The sequence below is a fragment of the Anser cygnoides genome, chromosome 3 (genome assembly GCF_040182565.1).
Source record: "Anser cygnoides isolate HZ-2024a breed goose chromosome 3, Taihu_goose_T2T_genome, whole genome shotgun sequence".
Taxonomy (NCBI): Eukaryota; Metazoa; Chordata; class Aves; order Anseriformes; family Anatidae; genus Anser; species Anser cygnoides.
The window spans coordinates 71,930,164-71,953,701 of record NC_089875.1 but is presented as its reverse complement, the minus strand read 5'-3'; the positions used below and the strand labels follow the sequence as shown (position 1 = coordinate 71,953,701).

At 39.0% G+C, this 23,538-nt stretch overlaps 1 long non-coding RNA gene across 1 annotated transcript; it reads right to left on the bottom strand.

Moving 5' to 3' along the window:
• Positions 1-6,139: 6,139 nt before the first annotated feature.
• LOC125185032 (uncharacterized) lies at positions 6,140-17,894 on the bottom strand. Its single transcript, XR_007169867.2, has 3 exons — positions 17,763-17,894; positions 7,251-7,403; positions 6,140-6,769 (listed from the first exon to the last, which is right to left on the bottom strand). It is a non-coding gene; the product is annotated as an uncharacterized lncRNA (long non-coding RNA).
• Between the last annotated feature and the right edge of the window lie 5,644 nt (positions 17,895-23,538).

The window sequence follows — 23,538 nt, the reverse complement described above, 5'->3', positions numbered from 1 at the left end:
TGGTTGTAGCACCAGCCCAAACAAAGGACTGAATCTGAGCTGTTGGCAGACAGATTGTTTCACTCTGCACACTTGGCATCACCAAGCTGTCTCTCCGAATAAAAGGGGAAAGTTGCTTTGCTTGCTTTTATGTGTTGAGCGCACCTCTAGAGAGAGCTCTGAATATCAGGCTCCGTACACATCTGAGAACCTCCTTATCAGCTGGGCCAGCCGGCCCTTCTCTGTGGCAATACTGTGAGCATCCTCCATCTGCCTCTCAGGCAGTGTAGGCAGTGTCACTGAGCATCACAGGAGAGAGTGCATGGGGTGGCAGTGGATCCCACCATTTTGTTGGGTTGACAGCTGAGACACCTGTCTAGCAGAGTCAGGATTAACATCTTATGCAGACCACATATGAATCTACACTGATAGAGTATAACAAACTTAAACAGAATGCTCATCCCTTGATTCAGAAAACTGTAGGTTAAATTTCCTGTAATTTGTTTTATATTTCCTTTGTTTTGTTATTTTTTAACATTTTCTTATTTTTCTCTGTTTATTTTGTATTTTCTTTCATAGATCTTAAAAGTATTCCATCAGAAAATGCCTGACTTAGCTATTTATTTATTTATTTTAACCTTTTTCTATCAGAGATTTTTGTAATTAATTTCCTGTGCTGTTCCTCCTCCACCTTAAATCCCAGCTTTTGTCAGGAAACTTTGAAGATATTTACAAATCAAATTTAACTCAAATTGTATTTTACAATGAAAACTGAAAGAAAACGAAATCAATTCTACAATGAAAACTGAAAGAAGACAAAATCAACACAGGCAAAAAAAAAAGGTAAGTGGAGACACAATTGCAGCTGATGAAATTACTTTCTCTGGTCAGGAAGAATGCAGCTTTATTAGAATATGAATGTGTATCCAAGTTCATATTTTATTTTTTGCTCTTACCTTAACTGTCTTAGTGCCTCCTTTCACACTTCCTCTTCCATGTGGAGCACAGTGATCTATATCAGACCTCTTGTGCAAGGCCCTTGTCTCCCTTCTGTGCTCCACCTTGATGTGCATTTCTGCTGTGAGATCTAAAATAACCATCCCAAAGCAACAATGGTTATGGACTTCTTGAAGCCACAACATGTAAAGTCTGGTTATAGTAAATACCCAAGCAATAGTTAAAGCTTCAAATTGAAAAAAAAAAAAGACTTCCTCTCTTTCTGGAAAAGATATCTGCTGTTCTGACATCTGTCAGAGAGTGCACCCTTAGTGCCTCTGTACATGTGCGATGGGAATGCATGGATCCAGCATTTTGCTCGCTGTAGCTCCTGGGTTGGCAGATACCTCTTGTAGCACAGCAGACTTTTAAGTCCCTGCCTGCAGTCCATTTCTTTCTCTTCTGCTCAGTGCTAATTTCTCACACTGGCAGAAATCTCTCAGCTTTCACAAGCCCAGCTTCTGAGTGTGCTTTTTTTGTGCATTTGAAAAGTGCATAGCTGTGTAGTGGCCTACCAGCATTAACAGTTTAACATAGGTGCAAAAGAAAGAGACATTCCAACATGAAAAATTAATTTATTTGTGATGCTAACACTCAGGAAGTCTTTCTGAACCTGTTCTGATCTGAATGCATGACACATTTGCCAGGTCCAAACATCCTTCATGACTGTATGAAAGGTTTTTACATTTGTTTTGCATGGATATTTCTTGCAACAGTTGGAGTATGGATTTCCACCTTTCAGTCCATGGTTTACAATAGGGGAAAAAATACAGAGCAAAGGAAGATACAGTAATTAGCTGGGTGTTCTCCAGGGGCTGTCATATCACTTTGCTGTCACAGCAAGTGCTTGTGTGGAAATTAATTTCCTGTCAAGCATCAAACACTATCTACAGTATCAAGTAATTTACACACTTTTTTTCCACCTGCATATATACACATGGTTTAGTTACTCTTTTCTTCAGTAGTTAGACTTATCAGAACATATTTTTTGCTAGAATAATTTGGTGGTCAATCATACCTATCTTGCCTTATTTTCTAGAAGTGACAACATTTGAGTTGTCATTTTACAATGTCAGGAAAAGTACACATATATTTTCATTACTGAAATGTCTTAATGAATTAAGATACTAATACAAATATCAATCATTCATACTGCTGAATAAAAATGTCAGTGCAGAATGCAAAATGGAAGAAGGAAAGGAACTGGAAAGTATGTCTATCAGTGCTCATTAATGTGCCATAGAGCATGCAAAGCATCTGCTTCCCTTTACAGTGTCTCCATAAAGAGAGCTAAGAAGTACCAAGACAGAAACATTAATAAAACAGATAGCGGTTTGGGAATAATTCTGTCTGGCCCGGTTACCTAATTAGCTCTTCTATCTGCAAATAGCTCTAAAAGTTTTCCCTGTTAGGTAAGATGGGTGTACCAATTTCTACTTTTATCACTGCACTAAGCTGTAAGAAAAGAGGCCATGCTCTGCTTCATTCATCTGACTTGAATCTCTGTCATTTAATTTTTTATATTAATTCCAAGTCGGAGGCTCTGATGAAAGCAGATATGGCTTATCTACAGCTACTCTTCCCATTTTAGTATCTTGGAAATCAGTTCAGTTCAATCTCTTAAAGATGTCTCTTCACTATGTTCTTCACATTGAATACAAATCTCTCTTCTCTCTCTCTCTCTCTCTCTTTTTTTTTTTTTTTTTTTAGGGGGGGTGGGTTGTTCTTCATCACATATCAAAAGGATTTTGGAACTAAATTTCTCCTTGTATTCTTTAGTTTTATAATGGAATTATAGAATCATTCAGGTTGGAAGGGACCATTAAAGGTAGTCTTGTCCAACCATTCTGCCTTGGGAAGGGACATCTTTCAGGTCAAATTGTTCTAAACACCATCCAACCTGACTCTGAACACTTTTAGGGAAGGGATAGCCACAACTTCTCTGGGAAACCTGTTTCAGTGCCTCACCACCCTCTGAGTGAAGAATTACCTCCTTATACACAGTCTAAATCTACCCTTTTTGAGTTTAAAACCATTATCCCTTATTCTCTCTTTACAGGCCCTGGTAAATAGTCTCTGTCCTTCTTACAAGCCCCCTGTATATATTGAAACTCTGCAATGAGGTATCCCCAGTTTCTCTTCTCAAGGCCGAACATAAACTCTCTCCATCTTTATTCACAGGAGAGGTGCTTCAGCCCTCTGATCACTTTTGTTACCCTCCTCTGGACCTTCTCTAACAGGTTCTTGTCTGTTTCACCCCCCTGCCATGGGCAGGGATGCCACCCACTAGATCAGGCTGCCAAGGCCCCATCCAACCTGGCCTTGAACACCTCCAGGGATGGGGCATCTACAGTTTCTCTGGGCAACCTGTTCCAGTGCCTTACCACCCTCTGAGTGAAGAATTTCCTCCTAATATCTAATCTAAATCTCCCCTCTTTATTTTAAAACCATCCCTCCTTGTCCTGTCATTATCTGCCTGAGTAAAAAGTTGCTGTACATCTTTTTTATAAGCCCCCTTTAAGTACTGAAAGGCTGCAATGAGGTCTCCCTGGAGCTTTCTCTTCTACAGACTTCTTACCTTGTAGGTATAAGATCTTGAAGATTCTGATGTTGAAATGCAGCCCATCTTAAAAATTTATAATAGCATTTTGCAGGTTGTCAGCACTGCTTACATTAGTTCTAAAACTCCCATTGTTCATTAGGTGATCAGCCTGTGAACCTGTGCTGTTATAAAAATTACTCTACTGTTCAGTGTTTGAGTATTTGATCAGCATGCTACCATGAACTCCTGCTTTAAAATTATTTAAAATAATAAAAGAAAATAACCAGAAATGTAAAATTTCTTTCTCCTCCTCTGGATACCTTCTTATTGGGAAAATATCAAAGAAGTTGAAAACATTGATTTTCAGCCTATATAACCATGAGGAATTTCTGTGTTGATCAAAACTAATATTAATTGCAATCACACAGTATCCTCCCCTCAAACTAAATAAATAACGATCCTTTTCTTTCATGCACAGAGTCCTTTTCATTTCTGTTGGCATTTGACTCAGACAGTACTTGTATGAAATTGTTGATGGGATTCATAGAGAAGCAGTGAAAATACTGTGTATTTTTTCATTGCAACTGAAATGAGGACTGAACAGAAATGGGAGGATTTTTTTGTCTGCTGTACATGTATGCTTTAATTTAATATGTGGCTAGCTTTACAACATCATTCTTCCTTTACTAGAAATCAATAGAGACCCCTCTGTACTCAGGGATACAGCTGCTAAGGGGTGAAGGGCTATGTCTAAAGGCAGAGAAATCAAACCGGAGGTAGGTTTGAATGGAGAAGGTACTCCATGCAAACTGTCATGGAACTCCTTGATAAAAGGATACTGTGAGTGCTGAAGTGTGTCTGGGTCCCTGGAGAACAGCAGGTGATCTCATAGAAGAGAGAAGTATTGACAGTCAAGTAGCTGTAAAGCAGCCTTAGAGCCTTAAAGAAGCTGGTCTGTGGAAGGCATTTGCAATACAGATGAATCCTTGAGTTGAACAGAAAATTTCTGTTCTCCACAGACATTCATGTACTTTAGCAATTACCTGTAACTGTAGAGACTGATAGAAAACAATATTTTATGATGGTTTACAACTGTGCCACTCCTGTATCTTTATTGTTTGAGGATCACAGCAGTATCCAAACACCTTTGGAATCAAGGAAATAAAAAGATGCTTAAGTTAGCTTTAAATCCTCCCCTATCCATGCTGATTGCTCCCTGACTGCACCTCAGGGTTGTGGGTTTAAAGTGCCTTACCCCTTTAGGATAGCTTTCATATACATAGAGCACAGAATATCATTAATGGCATGTTGCCATCTCTATATAAGAAAGTAAGAACTTAAGCACATGCTTAAGTGTTTCTCTGGACCATGGCCAGAACAGTCATTAATTTACAGGTACAATGACCAAGTGATCAGTCAGTTTTCCTGTAGAACCTAAGAAAAGAAAAACAGAATAGAAGAAAAATATTACAGTATTTCAGGGCCTGTTAGTTACCACTGGAAACTCAAAGCTGAAGTTCTCAGAAGATAAAAACCTTCCTTAGTAGGAATTTTTACATATGGACCATATTGAATCTGTTGGTCAGCTGACAGCCTCAGGGCTGAGTATGATGCGTGAAACTTTTCAGCCAGTCTCCTTTGGCTGAGGGGAAGAGGTCTCTTTACCACTGTAATATTTGCCACCCCTGTGTTGCTGTTCTGGATACTCTAGGATGTCTGAAATGGCATTAGCCATCTAGATGTCTTAGGACCTATGTTTAAATTACTGGGTAGTGCCCTGGCTCTCCCATCTTCACTGACTATCTCAGAGACAGTATACACTTACACAGAGACACCTATGTTTTAGAGTCCAAACACAGGGTTGAACTGTAGGAGCTGTCTCTCAAATCAAAGAACAGTCACTGTCAGTCTTACAGAGGCATTATAGAGGCATGGGTGGGTGGCACAACTGAACACTGATGCTAACTAGAGGGGAAGGATCACCTTCTTGACATGCTGGTGATACTTTGCCTATAGCAGCCAAGAATATCATTAAGCCTTCTTACCAGCAAGGGCACACTGCTGATTCATGTTCAACTTGGTGTCAAACAGGACTCTTGGGTCCTTTCCTGCAAAGCTGCTTTACAACTGGGGGGTCCCCTGCATGTCCTGGTGCTTAGGGTTGTTCCTCCCATGTATCCATGTATCTCTGTAGTAAAAAATTGGATGCAAATCACTAGGGCCACAGACTGCATGGCTTTACTGCAAGAGGAGTTCCCCACATTTTGCTGTGATGACTGTTCTTAGTGCTTAGGGCACAGAGGACTGCAACATTAACATGACTCAGTGGGATCTGTTTTTTTTTATTATTATTTTATTTCTTTTTATATTTATGTGGTCTTTCATTTTGTGAAGGAAGGGGGTGTATCATAAATCACTCCACAGTGAGCATAAGGTTAATGGACTAATCTGAAGCTGTACAGTAGTAAACATGATGAAGATTTGCTAAATGATGTCAATATGCATAATATGCATGCCTAGCAGTGAGGGATGTAGAATCTGTGCTGTGTCTGTGATTTGTCATTTGTCTTCCTTAGTTATAAACACAGGCTTCACATTCGTATGAATAAAGCCTAAGAACTTTGTAAAATTCTTCACAATTATTTCTCTTATCTACCTACTTATGTAGAAATCATTTGAAAGTCTAGAGGATTTTTTGAACATGCACTTGAACACTAATGGAAAGTGCATGGAAAGCATTAATAAGTGAAAGTATGTACTGAATTTTTATTCATTTTTTATTCAATCAAGGTCTGTCTGAATTTCCATAGTTGCAATTCAAATTCATTGAGCTTAAGGGCAGAATGTATGCAAGGACTTTCAGTCAAGTGTTCAAAATATTGCTAAACCTGAGCAATAAAAAAATTATGTACCTCTCATTTCCTTTTACATCATGAAATCATAAACCTTACTGCAGAGGAGGTTTGTTTGTTTGTTTGTTTGTGTTTTAGGATTAGTCTACACAAAACAATGTACCACGGTGCAGAGAACCTCAGATTAATATTTAATAACAGGTTTGGGTCATGACTGTTTTCAGAAAGACGTGTTTGTATCAGTGCTGGAACACTAATTAATATATCTACATAGCTCTGTACTGTGCCATGAAGACCTATCAAGCTTTTTGAAGATGGCTTGGTGAGCTCTTCACTCTCTTCCATTTCATCATGAGTCTGGTGGACACATTCTTCCTTCTCTTTTTCTTTCTTTCTTTCACTGCTTTTTAAAAATACAGATTATTAACAATAACAGTAACAAAATGAAAAGAATTGTCATCAGTAAAGTAGCGTGTCTTTTCTGCACTGAGTTTTTCTAAATGCCCTTTTTTTCTGACTTCTCATTAGTAAGTTTGAATGGCTTTCAGATTCATCTAAACGTGTTTACAGACTGTATTGGAACAATATGTCTAAGTCTCCTTTAGGAGTTAGTGGTGGTCTAAAGCATCTATTGCCATTTGAGTTCTGGGGTATCCTGTGTAGTTTCTAAATGCCTCTCCAAGAGGTTGCCCATAGGTCCTGCATCAGACAAGTTTTCCCCATGAAAACACTGTGTCTATCCCCTGGTGTCTCAAAAGTAAAATGATGTTTAGGCAACTGAATTGAATCCTAGGTCACCACAAGCTGTAATGGAAGCTTAGGCACTTTGTTCAGAGCAGATGCCTACATGGTAGATGGCTGAAACTGGCGCTGAATCCCACCTGTTGAATCCCTGTTGTCTCCAGATATCTCAGCACTGTTGTACTTGGAGATGTGGCAGAAGGAGTGGGAACGTGCCAGAGGATTTCTTGAGAATGACTGGTCATTGGCACCAGTAGGCCTGGCCTGAGGACTCTCTTCTCCCTTTTTCAAAGCTAAAGAAACAGGAAATATATACATGGTAGAGTGTAAGCCTTCTAAAATAATCAAATAGTTTTAAAACAGTGATTAACTGTGCAAATAAAGACAGCAATGTTGAAAGGGAAAGACAAATACTGTGACCCACATTAACTGCAAAATTGAAGCCAGTCAGGCTGACTATAGTGGTTTAAAAAGAAAATAATCCTCTTTAGTTAGACAGAAAACCAATAATCTTCATTATTGCAGTATTTTTGTCTGCAAACATGTAAGCGAAATAGACTCACACCTAGTAAGAAATAGTTCATAAGCACAGAGGGTTACCAAATGCTGCTGTTTGATGTTCTTTTTCCAAATTCTGTACAAAGTAGCTAAACAGACTAGAGCTAATTATATCTGTCAGCGTTTTTTCCTTCTAATAGATAGCTTGCAACCTCACTGCGCTTGGGTGATAGTTAACAAAAAAAACTAAAAAACACAAACAACTCAGAAACAATTTTCAGTAGAATGGCATTTCTGCACTGAATCTGTAAATAAGATGCCCAGCAAATTAACACCTTCCATCTCTGGCCTCTGCAACTTGAGCATGACTGAAGAGGATGAGCTGCTGAAAAAGCAAGATTAAGGGTAGGGGGCGAATGATTTTCACTCCCTTGCTGGAAAAGTAAGTGAAGCTATATGAAGCACACACTGAACAGCACAGGCTACAGCTGCACATGCCCCAGAGAAGCTCAGAGGTCTGACAGGTTAAAGCAGTGCCTACCTGGAGGCTATGTCACCCCTACCTGCAAATGTGGGAATTGCTGCATTTTAGGATAACTCCAAACTGGTGCTAGCAGAAGATATTGAATTCCTCACAGAGTGAAGTGGCAGAGAAGGGAGTCTTCAACCTCTTCTAAGAACCCTCAGGAAAAAGTAGATCTACAGCTCTTCATTTTCATACTGGTGTAGATCAGCAAGAAACCCTGTATTCCCTCTGTGGGGGTTTAGCTGTATTTGGCAGTATTTTTACTGCTCTGCTTGTTAACTGCTGGGGATGCTTCTCTAAGCAGGAAGCTGCTTCCTACCCACTTGCTTCCCCTGATAGTTACTGGAGGTCACTGTTTGAGATGCACACTCTGGCCTCCATCTGCCACCCCAGGAGGGTGTATGTCTTCTATGAGTCCCCTGCCATCTTTGCAGGCCTCATACAGATGTTTTGGATACCCTGTAGTGTCTCAAAAGTCCCCACCTGCAAATGTGTGGGCTATTTCATATTCTTTAGAGAGGCTGCAGCCAAAGTTCCAGCTGGACTGGATTGGATGAAAAGTTAACTGATAAAAAAGAATACATTCGGTGTTGATTTATCACTGGTTTGTAAAACCACCAACTTAGCATTTTGATAATTCACTCGCTGATATATGCCTAAAGAAACAGTGAAAATGCTTAAAAGGCTGGCTGCACTCTTAGCAAACGCATAGCTATGTTTACAGTCATTCTTGGATCCTGGAGTGAAATGTTCTCTAGCTGGATGACAGACACAGCTTTAGCCAGCACTTTCTGGGCTCCCACAAACAGGCCTTGTGTCAACAACGCCCGTGGTCTCTGCTGCAGCTTGCGTGGATGGAGCTCCCTGTTAGCCACAAGGCTAACCTCATGTATGTGGGAAACCACCATTGCAAGACAGGGCAAAAATGGCTTTTATAGACAAAGTATATCCTACTTTGCTTTGTGTGTGGTAAGTGACACAGCCTGCATGACAGCAAAACAGTTAATATCATAGAATTTATTTATTTATTTATTTTGCCAGTTTACACATGTAACTACTTCTGGATGCTCTCTAATGAATAACAGTAACTGTTGCATAGCTGATGATTCAAATGTCCCAGAATCACATTACCTGCATTTTCATTGTAACTGCAGAGGTTATTTCCAATGAAGTAATTCATTTATTAACGAAATATAGCATTAGTGCAGTATAAAATTTGAGCATATACCATTATGTCTCATTCACTAAAATAGCAGTCATCATCTTTAAAAATTACATAGATGATGTGAATTTCAATTACAAGGGGTCTCAGTAAAAATAGAACATGTGGGTAAACGCAGCTAATTAACTGATAGGAAATAATGTGGTTATAGGGAGTAAAGACCATAATCTTTGATATGCATTTTTTTTTCAAATTACACTCTGGGTAGTGTTTCAGGCAATATGTAGAAGACCTCTGCTGCTTCTCCCTTCATTCTTATAATCACTTCTGTAGGTACTCATTTCTTGCATGTAATGTACTCTAATGCAGTACTTTTTTGTTTTCGCTGTTTTTCTCTAGACAATGTAAGGAGGAAACCTGGAACAAAACATGTGAAACTAATCAAAGTGCTTGCAAAAATGTAATAGTTTTCAATGTTCATACTGATTTTAACAAATCATTGGAGTTTATTATGTAGTCAGATGTGTTATTGTCCCATCTAGAGATCATAGCCTTATACAGCTAAATCAAGAAAATGCGCTCTTTCAGGGGAGTGCTGAATTGTGCAGAGGATTAAGAAATGATCCCATCACACTTCAGTATTTTCTGGAGTGACGGATGTAAACAGATAATTGACTATATTATCAGCAAACCACCCCGAGAAGCACAAGGACCCACACCCACAAAAGAAGGTATTCATCTGATCAGGGGTCTGGAATACCCAGTCCTGGTTTTCGTGCCTCTGGTGGGATGAAACGGAGCCATCACTTGGACACAGCTGGGATCACCATCTCTGTTTGAGACAAAATGGCGATTAGCACTGGAAGCCATTCCCTGAACATAAAGTATCTGTGACAAACTCACTGTTTTCGAAGAATATCTAGCAAGTGGCAGTGGTGTTACCCTTCCTCTAATACATCATAATTAGACCACTTGTGCACAAAGAGGACAACCTGGCTTTCAGAGAGTAAAGAAAACATCCTCGGGGTCCACCAAAGTTTGGGTTTGCTTATAAGATACACAAAAGTAATAGGCATGGAAGAAAGACTGGTGCTAACTTTAAACAAATTAGTATAGTAATTAACAAGAAGCATCCTGGATTCCTTCCAGTCCCACACTAAGATAAAAACAGACACTTGAAGACAGGCCTCTGTGACAAAATGAACCATTCCTAACTATTAGTAATGTACTTTACAGAGTGCTGAAGATTAAATGCATATGAGGACTGCCACAATTGTAGGCTTCAAAGCTAAACAATCATATTGTCATACATGAATTCATCTGCTAATTATGCTTAATTGAAGACAGAAAATACATGGATGCCATTACATGAAAACAAATATATGCAAGGCATAAATCAATTCAGAAACAACCCTGGCTGAATCTTTGGAGCTGGATACTTTGCAACAAGCTTAAGCCTTCTCTTCAGGCCCTGGAGCAGTGGTGGGCTTGGGATTTGCTAACCAAACTGAGCTGTCTGCAGGGTGCAGGGCAAGGCTCTTCTGAGCTGCGAAGCTGGGCCAGGAGAAGCAGAGCTGTATCGGGCTGATGCTGCAGCCCAGCTAATGAGGCTTCCCTGTGCTGGCAGCAGGCCAAGCTCAATGCTGTGCTGTTTTGCACAGTTGAGACGAGATTTTATTGGCACTATTGAAGCCAATAGGAAAAAGCGTGTATAAATTAGATGGGTAAGAGACTTTCTGGGGTTGTAATTACTTGAAGGGTGTAACTTTCAAGAGGCTGCAATGCAGCCATAGCGTGAACAGGGTAAATTAGGATGTCGTAAATACTGATCTAAGCTACCTGCTGGGCCAGCTTCTGTTCTCATTTATAACCATCTGACCCCACCAAAGTGCAGGTGAATTTGACCCACTCTTTATGTGAGTAGTAAAATAACTCAACCAGCTCTGACTAGAATGAATCTACATACATAATTAATATTTATTTTACATACATAATGGAGAAAAGAGAAAGGAATTCTCTCTAAAAGCTTGAGCTTGTCCTTGATGACAGGAGAAATTGATCTAAACCTCATACATCATGAATTGTTTGACAGCAGCACAAGCTTTGAATAATTACAATGACTTTTGCCAAATTATTTCATATTTATTTCAAAGTAGCTGTGAATACAGATATGATTCACATTGTTTCAAGTGTTGCAGTAAGGTTTCTTTTGCTGTACACAAAACTGTCTGCAATATACATATTGTGACAATTGTGCACTGGGCAGTAATTGAAGATCAATTCCATGTTGCAAAAGCTAACCTGCTGCCCTGACAAAAATGTTTGCAATGGTGCTGCAAATACATTTACCTTTCTAGCTGTGTACATTTTGATGCCTCCTCCAGGTCTATTTCTTATGACCTAGATTTTTTCCTCTAGTTTCTGAAGTTACTACCTTTTTGCTTTATTTTTCATAGCTGTTGTAACAAAACTATACAAACTCCAAACCCCAACATATCTGGTTCACTGGGTTTCTTATCAAGTACTTTAGAATAGCTTTTTGTGCACCATTAGCACCTGGCTTCATTTCTTCAGTCTGAAATTGTGGCCAGCTACAGGGCTAGCATTGCTTTGCAGCTGGCTCCACAACCCACTGTAAATCAAAGGAGTCATTGTTCTAAGTCAGGGCTACAGCGATGGTGGGCAAACGGCAGGCAGTCCCCCTTGCTGTGGGCACGTTGAGAACCTGAGTGCCTAATAATGTTCTGTGGGCATCCTCCCCTTTGCTGTACATCTTTAAACTCTCAGTCGCTGAATTGACTGTAACTTGTTATTGTTTTTGCCTGTATCCCAAAGATAGCAGCATGACAGCCTGTGGTAACTGAGTCTCCTCGCACCAAAGACTGGGCATTATTGGTTATTGCTTCTGCCCTGCTCTGTGGACAGTCCTGTGTATTTGCTCTGTTTTACAGGCTGCTATAGATTTAACCTGTCCTATGGACAATACAGCTGTCTTTGTTATTTGGAGGTATTTCTCCAGGGATCTGTGTCTTCATTTCTCACAGAAGCTAAAATCACATATCCTGCCATCTTAATAGGAGTCTCATATATTTTTCAAGTTACATAATGGTACCAGAGTTTCCAGCTGTACTGTGTAAGTATCCATTTCCTTCCTTTTATCTTGTGAAAATTTTACCTTGTTAAAAACAAAATGCACAAGAGTTTAGTGTATCAGCAACAGCTTTGCTTTCTCTAATACTGTCCTGAGATGATTTCTTTATTAGTTGTTTCCCTGTCAAAAGCTTCCCTGTAATACTTCAGCTATATTCCTGGAAGCGCTTGTCACGCTTTTCACCCCAACGTGATAGTAAAAACAAGCAAGCAAATAAATCCTTTACAAGCTAATGCAACAGAAGCAAAATAGCTCCATCTTTATTATCTCATAATTATCTCTCAGGATCAGCTCTGTGTACAAAATTAAGGCTTTCTTTCACTTCTTTTGCAAAACGTTTCATACACACACAGGAATTAGTCTCTACAATTTTATATATATATATACACATATATTTTCTCTGCTTCTGCTATATTTACATCTTTTAATCAGTTTGCTGTAAACAATCCCAGTCTATCTAATTATATCACATTTGAGATATTGCAGGTACTTCAAGATGGGCAACAGCAGAAGACATCATATTTATAAATATTTGCTCTTTATTAAAATATGTTTCAGCAAACGTTGTAGCCTGGGTTCAGGGATCCTTCTCAAAAACAGTTCCCTGTTGCAACCTGTGTTGTATCCTGAGTACTATAAATATTGTTACATATGGCAAGAATTCAGCAAAGAGGAAAGATTTCCAAGAAGGAATGAGAAGAATAAGTGAGAAGAATTAAATATAAGGATTCCAGGTAAAGGTAAGCACTATTCATATTTGTAGAGTTACCCCCAATCAATTTTATAACTAGATTATAGGTTATATTTAGGAATTGCTGCATTTGTTTCTGGAAAGGCAAAATGATTTTATAGTATCTAGAAGTTCTCACAATTACATACAAAGATCTCTTACATCAGTAAGGGAATCACAGAAGCCATAGTTAATGTTTGGTAAATGTATTTCTAAACATCTGATATGATGTAACATCACCTAATAATTTAACTGAAGAGTTTTTTCTAGGCAAGGTGTAGTTTCTTATGGTACTGGGAATTCTCTATAGGTAGCTGTTCACACCATCATTCCCTGTAATATCAGGATGAGGAGCCACAAGAAACAGAAAGTACTGACACGGGAAACTCACCTAGTTTCTATAATTCCCTTTCCTAGACAATGGTCTGAAAATTAAAAAGAAAGTTAAGTTATTGATTACTATTATACAAAAAAAAAAAAATCATTCGGGAAACTTTGCTCTGGCAAACTCCCTCAAAAATGATAGCTTTAGTGTAGCTGCAGATAGAATTAAAACATGATCCTATGACAGTGGTCAAAGTTTTAAAAGACACTATCTCAGTACATCGGGCTTTGAACCTATGTCCTAGGTTCAGTCATCAGAGTCTGAAAGTGGTAAGATGCTGCCTCTTTATGAGAAGCAAATCCTTAACAGGCTAGGGCTGGCCAGACCCAAGCAAATATATCAAAGGTGAAGCCTTTAGAACATTTGTCTCTATCTTCTCTTGAAACCTTGTTTTACAGGAAGATTGATAGCTTCTAGGTTCTCATTTTGAGAAAGGGAAGTGGTCGCTGATCTAGAGTTTTGCTTATGACAAACAGACTAAAATAGTCTAAGGCTTTGAAAAATCCCTCTGTCCTATGGTCTGACTTTTACTGATTATAAGCATTAGTGTCTTCCAGTTCATTGACAAAATGTTTCTCATAATGCTCATTTCTTTTCTGAGACAGGCTGTGTAGCCGTTATAAAACACACTGCTCTGAAGAACGGGTCTGCCAGTCCCTGAAGTTCTCCACTATCGTCATCTCATTGCTGGCTCGGAGGTGGCAGCAGAATTGCTCTGCTACTGCTCCCGCACTCCTGAAGTGTACCTAAAATGGAACTGGTCACCTGTCAGTGGAGAGAGCCAATTAATATGTTCCTCTCAAAAGCTTTTCTATTTATGTATATTTTGGGAAATATACCTATAGCTGCCCCTCTGTACATGTTTATTTAGTGTACTAAAATACTCACTGTGATTGTAACTGTTACATTATTGTTCCAGATAATATCATGAAAGAAATCAATGGTTCAATGGTTTGCATGTACTGTAATTAAATTTAGTCTGTTGGTGACATCAATGCCTATGAAAAAGTCTTCAGCAGTTACCATAGAAACAAAATTTCCTCAAGTAGCACAGCAGTAGTGTGATGTTGAGTGAGGAGTTCTAACATTTCATTTTTAAATTAAACTGTACAGATAACCAGTAGGAAACCACATAACCACCAATTTAGTATTAAAATCTTGATGATCTCTATTTTTCTGCATTGAACATCACCTCAGTGATACTTGACCTAGCAGCTAGCAAGCAGCATATTGTGCATTCCCAGCCCGCAAAGGTGCAGACTAATAAATGCTTTTCACGCTTGCAAAGCAACCTATAGAGATACCTATGAGAGAGAAAAGCTTTTCTCATAGCAGTAATCTAGCCTAGCATTGCACCTTTTGATATGGGTTTATTACAATATAAAATAGAAGTTTAATGTTAGTAACGAATTTTCGATTAACAATGCAACATATTCTGTAGATCAATATGAAGTATTTCTGAAAGCTGATGTTAAGACACGTATCATATGAATGAATTACTTTCAGGGTAAATAGGAGCTGCTTAGTGGATTACCATGGTAACAGTAGTTATACTATATACTTGACTACAGTTTTAATTTTCTAAAATCTGATGTATGGACTGGCTTGAAGAATCATTGTATAATCATTTATTCTTTAACAAGGAAAGAAAATTGGTTGGTTTTACAGTCTTCCTTTCCACCACCGTGTCAGGATTTTGCACTGTATCCAAGAAATTACTGATTTTTTTTTCAAGTGATCATCTCAACTCAAAATCATGAGCAATTGAAAAGTAAACGTCACAGAGGGCGTTTGCTTTCTCCTAATTTCTTTTAGTGAGTTTATGCTTCTTCAGTCACATTAATATCAGATTCGATTAACACAAGGATAAATCTGGAGAGAATTACAGCAGACATGACTACCTTCCCCCTCCCCCCCCCCCCCCCCCTTTTCTTTTCAGCTGTGTCTTTTATTTTATTTTTCATTGTAATGGGAATCTGTTGCAAGTGTATCACTCAATTCAGGACTTTTTTCTGCTTAGTCCTTCCAATAGCTGTGATAGGCATTGCCCATATTTGTTTACTACTGGGACTTACGTCCTCAAAATAAAGTCTAGACAAGGAAGCAGTATGTAATTTGCTGTCCCAAATGCACTGCAGGGACTGAGCTGTGACCAAATGATTTGGTGTTCTTCTTCCTCCATGAGACAAGCAGGGAAAACCAACTTCTTCTCAGGTATAGACTCACATTTGAATGCAAAATCACCTCTAAACCACTGCAATACAGCAGGGTGTCAATAGCCATGAAAAGAAAATTCAGTCTTGCTCAAATTGTTTAGTGTTTATAGAAAACACAGTGGGTGGAAGATAAACTGTGTGTTCAATAGGGAAGTCTGAACTGCAAACATTGCCTTATGGGGATACCATCCTTCAGCTGGTCTGCTTGGGAAGAGCTTACTGCTCAGGGAATCAATCCCACCACGAAGAGGCACCCTTTAATTAAAAAGTTGCACAAAACATGTTTATTTCTGTGATCCCTTCTGTGGTGGGCAAATAACATTTCCTCCTAGACCCCACTCTGATTTTCATATGATTGCATATTTCCTCAAAAACATATGTTTGCAGTAAATTATTACTTCCCTTTGAAAACCCTAAGGAAATACCTACCTGCACTGGAGCCCTGGAGCCCTATGAACCAGGTGTGAAATGGCAGCTCCCAGGTGTAGGAGCATGGCCTGTCCATGAAGGGATAGGAACATCTCCCTTTACCCTGTACTCATGAGACCATGTCTGGACACAGTGTCCAGTTTTGGGACCCTCTTCACACAAGGCATGAACAAACAGATGCAAGTTCAGCAGGGTACTGAGCTGGTCAGGGCTGGAGCAGAGGCCCTGTGAGAAGAGGGCTGTCCATTCTTCTGGAGAAGTTTGCACTTGCATTTCTTCTTAGGCAGATCTTAAGCATGCAACATTAATATGAACCATTCTTAACTAGTTGCTTAGCCTGCCAAGCCTCTGACTGGTACCCAGACTCTTGTCTCAAGAACCACTGAATTGCATGTACATAACGTAAGTGAATTTTTTCTTCCTTGGCTGAGCTAAGCATTTTGATATCTAGCTTCCTCCTAAACTTGTTGAGGTTGCTCCCTGTGAAATAAAAGCATGGTCTTCCTTGATGTGTGGCCAGGCCAGAGAGGATGCTGAGAAGAGGAGGATAATGAGATGGAAACTAAGGAAAAGTTTTCTTTACCACACAGTTCGAGTACAAGAAATGACTGTGAAGCTACAGAGAATACAACTGCAAAGCAACAGAAGGGAATATGACACAGAAGTTTGCTGCAAGCTCCAGGCATCATCTGAGTCTTAGCCATTAAAAAGAAATGGCTGTCACACTTCAGTGTGTGGTAAAAGTTTTGAAACTTAATTGGTTTAGGGAAACATAAATGAAAATATCACCTTTTGCAACCCTTATCCCCTATTTGTATTATTTGACCAGCTCTAAGACTAGTTGTAATTTTGACAAATTGAAGAACAATTTTACAAAGTCTTTCATGTCTTTCCCACATTTTCAGATAGATCCAGTATTACATAAAATTGTACTTTAAGGAATGAAGTTTAATTCATTCTTACATGGAGAAGAAACAGCCTAAAATACCAATAAATTTATTCTGGAATTCTGGATGTTCAAACTGAAGTTTCCTCCTCTTATTTTTTAATTTTACTCCCAAGTCAGACTTTCATTTCAACTCCCCATACTATTTATCTCCGAGGACTAACAATGAAGGATTTACCATGTAGTTTAATTAATAGTTGCTGAAAGACATTTCATGAGTGCAGACAGAATGTTCACTCTTTAAAAGCTTTCATTAGAGCGAGGACTGCAAATCCCACTCAAAGAGAGGGACAGGTGGCAGCAGGTGCTAGAAACTGGGATCAAGTGAAGCCACTACAAGTTTCTCACTCACACTGTTACACTCTTGTTGGTATCCTACTTACCCTATTAAGGGTTTCAGCTGACTTTCAGCTAGACTGGTTGCTGACTTCATTTAATTTATAAATCAGACCTGACCCAGCTCCCATCCACCTCCAAAAAGAACTTTTTGCTCTCTCAAGGCCTGAGGCAGCTTTGTTGTGGCTCCCCATGGGGCAGTAGAGGGGAAGTGTGTATAATGGTGAATTCAGTTCTGGGCAAATATTCTGTAGCATAAGCTTTATTACTGACCTGGTCCACCTGAGGCTGCTACGACTGCTGAAACCTCATCATGGGCTTCTTCTGAGTGATGATTCAGGCACAGGAAAAAAAGCAGCATGAGGATAAGCATCAGTTGCCATCTACAAGTGTGCCTTGTAGAGGTCAGCAAAGCTGAGGACAGATCAGGAGGGGTGGAGGGGAATACATACCCTGGCAAACAGGGAAGGTCTGTCTGGTTTGTGAGGGCATTTCTGCCAGTTCTTTTTGAAGGCAATCAAAAGCTCCCCAGTACACTCGGTATATAAATGGGAGGAAGGAGAACAAAGGCCTGAGTGACTATCTGAACTTCTGACCCCTTGACCATTGTACATCTTTTGAGGCATTTCAAGCATTTCTCTGACTAATAATGAATGTCTGAAGATATAGACAGTATGCTGAGCACAGTGGCTTAACACAGTCCTACAGCAGTAGGAAATGTAATAAATCAAATAAAAATTTTGCCCAACTTTCAAGAAATAAGGAAAACTCAGTTTGAAAAAATGTTTAACTTTACTACTTTTGATGTTCTAATGTGTTTAACGATATTCTTGGCAGACAAACATATATAGTTATCTTTCAAGATCTGAGAAAGATTAATTGTGCTGATGTCATAAATCCTAAAAAAATATAAATTTTATAATACATCCAAGAAACGACAATGTAAAATGCAATTATTGGGCAAGCAACAAAGAACCTACTCTTACTGATGTATCAATAACCCCTGTTTTGTGCTGCTGCAGTTTAAAATGTCAAATATGCATGAATGACTCCATTTATATTACAGGGCTCATCTAATTTAAACCCTCCAAACAAGTTTAAAACAAGGTTTTCATCACTCGAAATAGTTCTGTATTTCATAATTCATCTGCTTCATCCAATTGCCCTCTCTTTATTAAAGAGTGTAGAGCCACAGTTTTGTCCACTTCCAGCATTCAGAAGTCTCTCTCACACTGCTCTTTCTTTAGTGTATAAAGTCAGAGATGCCTGTAATTCCCACATCTTTGTATCTATGGGCACTGTTTTCTGCAGGACCACATTTTTATTATTATTCCTGCCATCAAATCATGCATTTTCAATCTTCTTGGCAGAAAAGAAATACCTCTCTTCAGTTTTACATGTTAAAAATGTTTGAAGTCTGATATATACTACAGAAGTAATTTATTTTCAATTATTTATATCATGCAATATCTTCCTGTACCTTGTAACTGCTTTGACTTACTGCTTTTTAATAGATTAAATTATCTTCTGGCACCAAATGCTTCTGTAAGATGTGTCTGATCCAGGGTAAGGTCTTTCCATCTTGTGCCTGAAGACATGTGCTTCCTTAGTCAGTTTCCTATAAGTAATCTATTTAAGGTTCTAGTGACTTAATTTACTGCCTGGAGACCACTGTTTTACCAGCTCCTTATTCAAAGATTGAATTTTATAGTACTATAGACAAGATTACAGAAGAACTTTCACTGAAAATCTCCCTTTTCAGCGAATCATTACAAGAATGAGTTTGTTTTGACTCATTCTACGATCTTTTTCAGTTCTGCCAAAAAAAAAAAAAAGAAAAAAAAAGAAAATGGCCTGAACAATAGCAGGCTTTAACAGTTGAAAGTAATGGCTAATATACCTCATGCAAAATGTTTGACTAGGAAAACTTTAAATTAAGAACTCAATTATTCAGGCCAGGTGTGATTGCAAGTCTAGACTATCCATTAAATGGACATCTTGCAAATCTGCAAGATGATCCATCTATCCAATTACATCAGGTTAGATTAAAAATCTGTAGCTTTTATGATGGACTGTTGACAGAAAAGCTGCATCCCAAACTCAGAAAAAATATATTTAGCAGAAAAAAAAACAAAAACAAAAATCAGTAAGGGAAATATTTTTAAGCCAACTACATGGAAAATAGCTCCTAAACTGAAGAGGAGGTGAAAGTCAATAAGCAAATGACTATGAATTGCTCAACCTGTAGCTTTTCTTAATTCGTGAAAAGAATACAGCTTTGTGGTTGAAATTACTTGTGTATGCTTGCAACTCACATTGCTGTTTCTCTAACGGAGTCAGAACTAGACTAGCTACGGGCACCTATTTTTCTCTTAACTTTTCAGCAAGTCTCTGGGTATGTGTTTTTCATATTAAAACCCATCATGAAGTACTGCATACAGGATGCAGTGCAATATGACAAATGTCCATGTGGAAAAAGCAGTTGTGCAATTCTGCAATTTCTGATCACCTCCATTGTGTATATAAAGATAGACAGTCATCTGACTAGCAAACAGAATTACCTCTTAAAATACATGGACATATTAAATTAAAGAAAAAGAAATGTTTTATCCTCTAAGTAGTTCTGACCAGTAGAAAAGCACTTAGACAATTCTTAGACTAACATGAGACTAATAGTTATGATTTTAAGCTTAACTATGTGTTGTGGCTTAACCTGGCAGGCAGCTAAGCATCACGCAGCCATTGACTCACCACCACCCTACAAGCAGAATAGTGGAGAGAGCTGACAGAGGTAAAAAATGTGAGAACTTGTCAGTTGAGAAAAGGACAAGTTAATTAAAAAAAAGAAAGAATAACATTTTTTTAAATGTTTAAAAAACAAGCAATGCACAATGCAATTGCACACCATCAGCCAACTGATGTCCAGCCAACTGTCCCCAGTTTTATTGCTGAACATGATATGGGATATCCCCTAGATCCGTTTGGGTCAGCTGTTCTGGTTGAACCACATCCCAACTTCTTGTACATTCCCAGCCACATTGCTGGTAGGGCAGCACAAGAAGCTGAAAAGTGCTTGACTTAGGGTAAGCACAGCTCAGCAACAACTAAGACATCAGTGTGTTATTAACATTATTTCCATCTTAAATCCTTCACACAACAGTGAAGGTGCTAAAGCTTTGCTAGCTTGACCAGGGAGCGACGGTATCTACCCAGCAGAAAACCACAGCCTCTCTGATCTCTGCAATCACTAAAACTACTACAGCTTCCCAGACAGAGCTCTAGTAGAAACATGTCACTACCTAGGTGCATGGCGTTCCCTGCTCTTATGCCAGCACCAGATGGCAGGAGTAAGCACACCTGTGGGAGGTGCACCCAGGTGGAGGCACTACTCTGCTTAGTGACAGAGCTCTGAAAGAAGGTGAGTAGGATGAAGAGGATCAGGGAGGGCAAGAGGGTGACAGAGTACTGGAATCACTCCTTGCCTTCCCTGAGACAGGCCCAACAGGCAGACAGGATGCATGATATGGAGGATTCTCTATTATCTCTCCACCTGACTGAACACGCTGACTCTAAGGATAAGGGGCAATAGCAACAAGTTACTGCCTAGCACACCAGATATCTCCTCAGTGAATACCCCACCTTCCCAGGTGCAATAGTTATGTGGCTCTGCAAGTGAAGCAGAATAATGATGATGAGGATGACAGTTCATCTTGGAGGTGTTGCTGAGGTTAAGTCAGCCTATGGCCTGCATCAAAATTGTGTTACTGTGATAGGAGACTCCCTTCTGAAGGGAGCAGAAGGCCCAATATGCAGACTGGACCCACTAAATAGGGAAGGCAGCTGCGTCGCTGGGGCGCAGGTTAGAGATACAGAAAGAAAGCTTCCTACCTTGGTGCAGCCCTCAGAATATTACCCATTACGTTTATTTCAGGCAGGCAGCAATGAAGTTCGAAAAGAAGTCCGACAACAATCAAGTGAGACTTCAGGGACTTGCAACAACTGGTTGAGGGATCCAGAGCACAAATAATGTTCTCCTCTATCCCTCCAGTTGCAACGAATGGTGAGGGGAGAAACAGAAAGAGCCAGCAGATCAATATCTGGTTCTGAACCTGGTGTCACAGGCAGGGCTTTGGGATTTTTTTTCATCATGGGTCATTTTACGTGACACCAGGCCTGCTGACAACAGACAAGGTACACGTCTCAAAGGGGGAGAAGGATTTTTGCATAGGAGTTATCAGGGCTCATTGAAAGGGCTTTAAACTAGATTTGAAAGGGGGGAGGTATAAAACCAGACTTTCTGGAGATAAGCCTGGGGGTGGTATGTCAGTGTTTGTGGGATGGTGTGCTAGCAAGGTCCTTCAGTCTGCCATACCAGTGGAGGTAGCAGAAGGAGAGCCATGAAGCAGCAAAGGCACAAGGGATATTGATGGTTTAGAAATCACGAAAGTGTCTGAGAACAGTCACATAGGAATTAGGTCTTCTCCCCCACCAAAAGGTGACAGGATCTTTAACTCAGCTGAAGTGCATCTATGCCAATGCACACAGCAAAGGCAACAAACAGGAGGAGCTGGAAGCCATTGTGCAGCATGAAAATAATTTGTTATTGTCAAAAAGGGATTGCTCTACCTAATTTACCCTATAAATTTAGCTATTGCTTTAAAATGTGCATTGTGGAGCCCTATTTATCTCATCAGAAATACTCAAATTCAGTGACAGTTTGGATCATTTGTTGGTAACCAAACTGGTCATCAGCGCTCTTCACTACCTCCATATGATTTCTGATGAGCTGGAAACAATATCAGCAAAGTAAATCATGATAATGATTCAACAGATTGCATAGATAGGGCTATTGCACTGAACTGTAGCTGACCTTCAGCTAAACCCAACTGGCATACACAATTTTCTTCTGTCAGAAGAAAATGTAGCTAAAACATTGCTAGCTGATTGAAAACATAGTTCAGTATCAGGACTGTGAATTTTAGCACTGTGACACAAAAGGGCCATAGCTGGAATTATAACTGCAAGTACATTTGGACGAAGTAATATAGACTATTAATATATTTCAGCATTATTTTTTCAGTTGGCATGGTAGGTCTTCTGATTTTGCACATGTGGCAGTTTGACCAGATGTAACCACATTACTATATACAATTATGCTTCTGTTATCTTCAAAATTACAATGACATGTCATTACGTCATTTCTTTCATAAATCCAATGTAGATGTGCATACAGAATTGTTTATGACCCGTGTCATTGTATAGATTTTATGTGACAAAACACAGTCTGGATCTACATAGTTTTCTGCAGAATAATTACCAGTTGGCATACCAGAACAAATGGTGGGAGGCCATCAAACAGCTCGTCCAAGCCTTCCATCCATCTGTCCACTTGCTGTCTGTGGAACATGCAGTTTTTATCTTTAATCATTAAATTGTTTTCTGTATATCAGATTATCAGTTTTCCCAAGCAATGCTTGAATGCAGTATTTAGTGTTCATTTAGTGTTCATTTAGCAGTGGGGTAACCTTCTGTCTAACTTCAACTGTTTAAAATAAAAATAAGAAATACAATTTAAAACATGTATTTGCCACCTTATTTTCTCCTAATTTCCACCTTCAGAGCACTGTCCATTTCAAAAAGCAATTGTGGTATATATTTGTACGATCTTTTTTTTTTTTTTTTCCTCAAGGAAAACAGCTTGGGTAAACACTTTCTAGAGCTCTTTTTTAAATTGATAATAATGTAGCTGAAAAACAATAACTGAATTGATCTTTGCAGGTTAAAAAAAATCTAGAAATGTATTTCCTCAGTAACAGGTGACTCAAGAATTAGTGCCTGACAGAAAAAAAAAATGTGTTTAAGCTGTTAGACATGTGGTAATGTGACATATTTAAAATAGAGCAGCATGTATCTCTGTCACTGTCTTGCTCAGTATATTTGGCATTAAATACATAAAGATCTGTACTTCTATTTACTCTTCTGCAAATAGAGGATGCTTATATCCAGCGGATGATACAAATGTTACAAGTTACTTTGAAGTCAGGGTTAA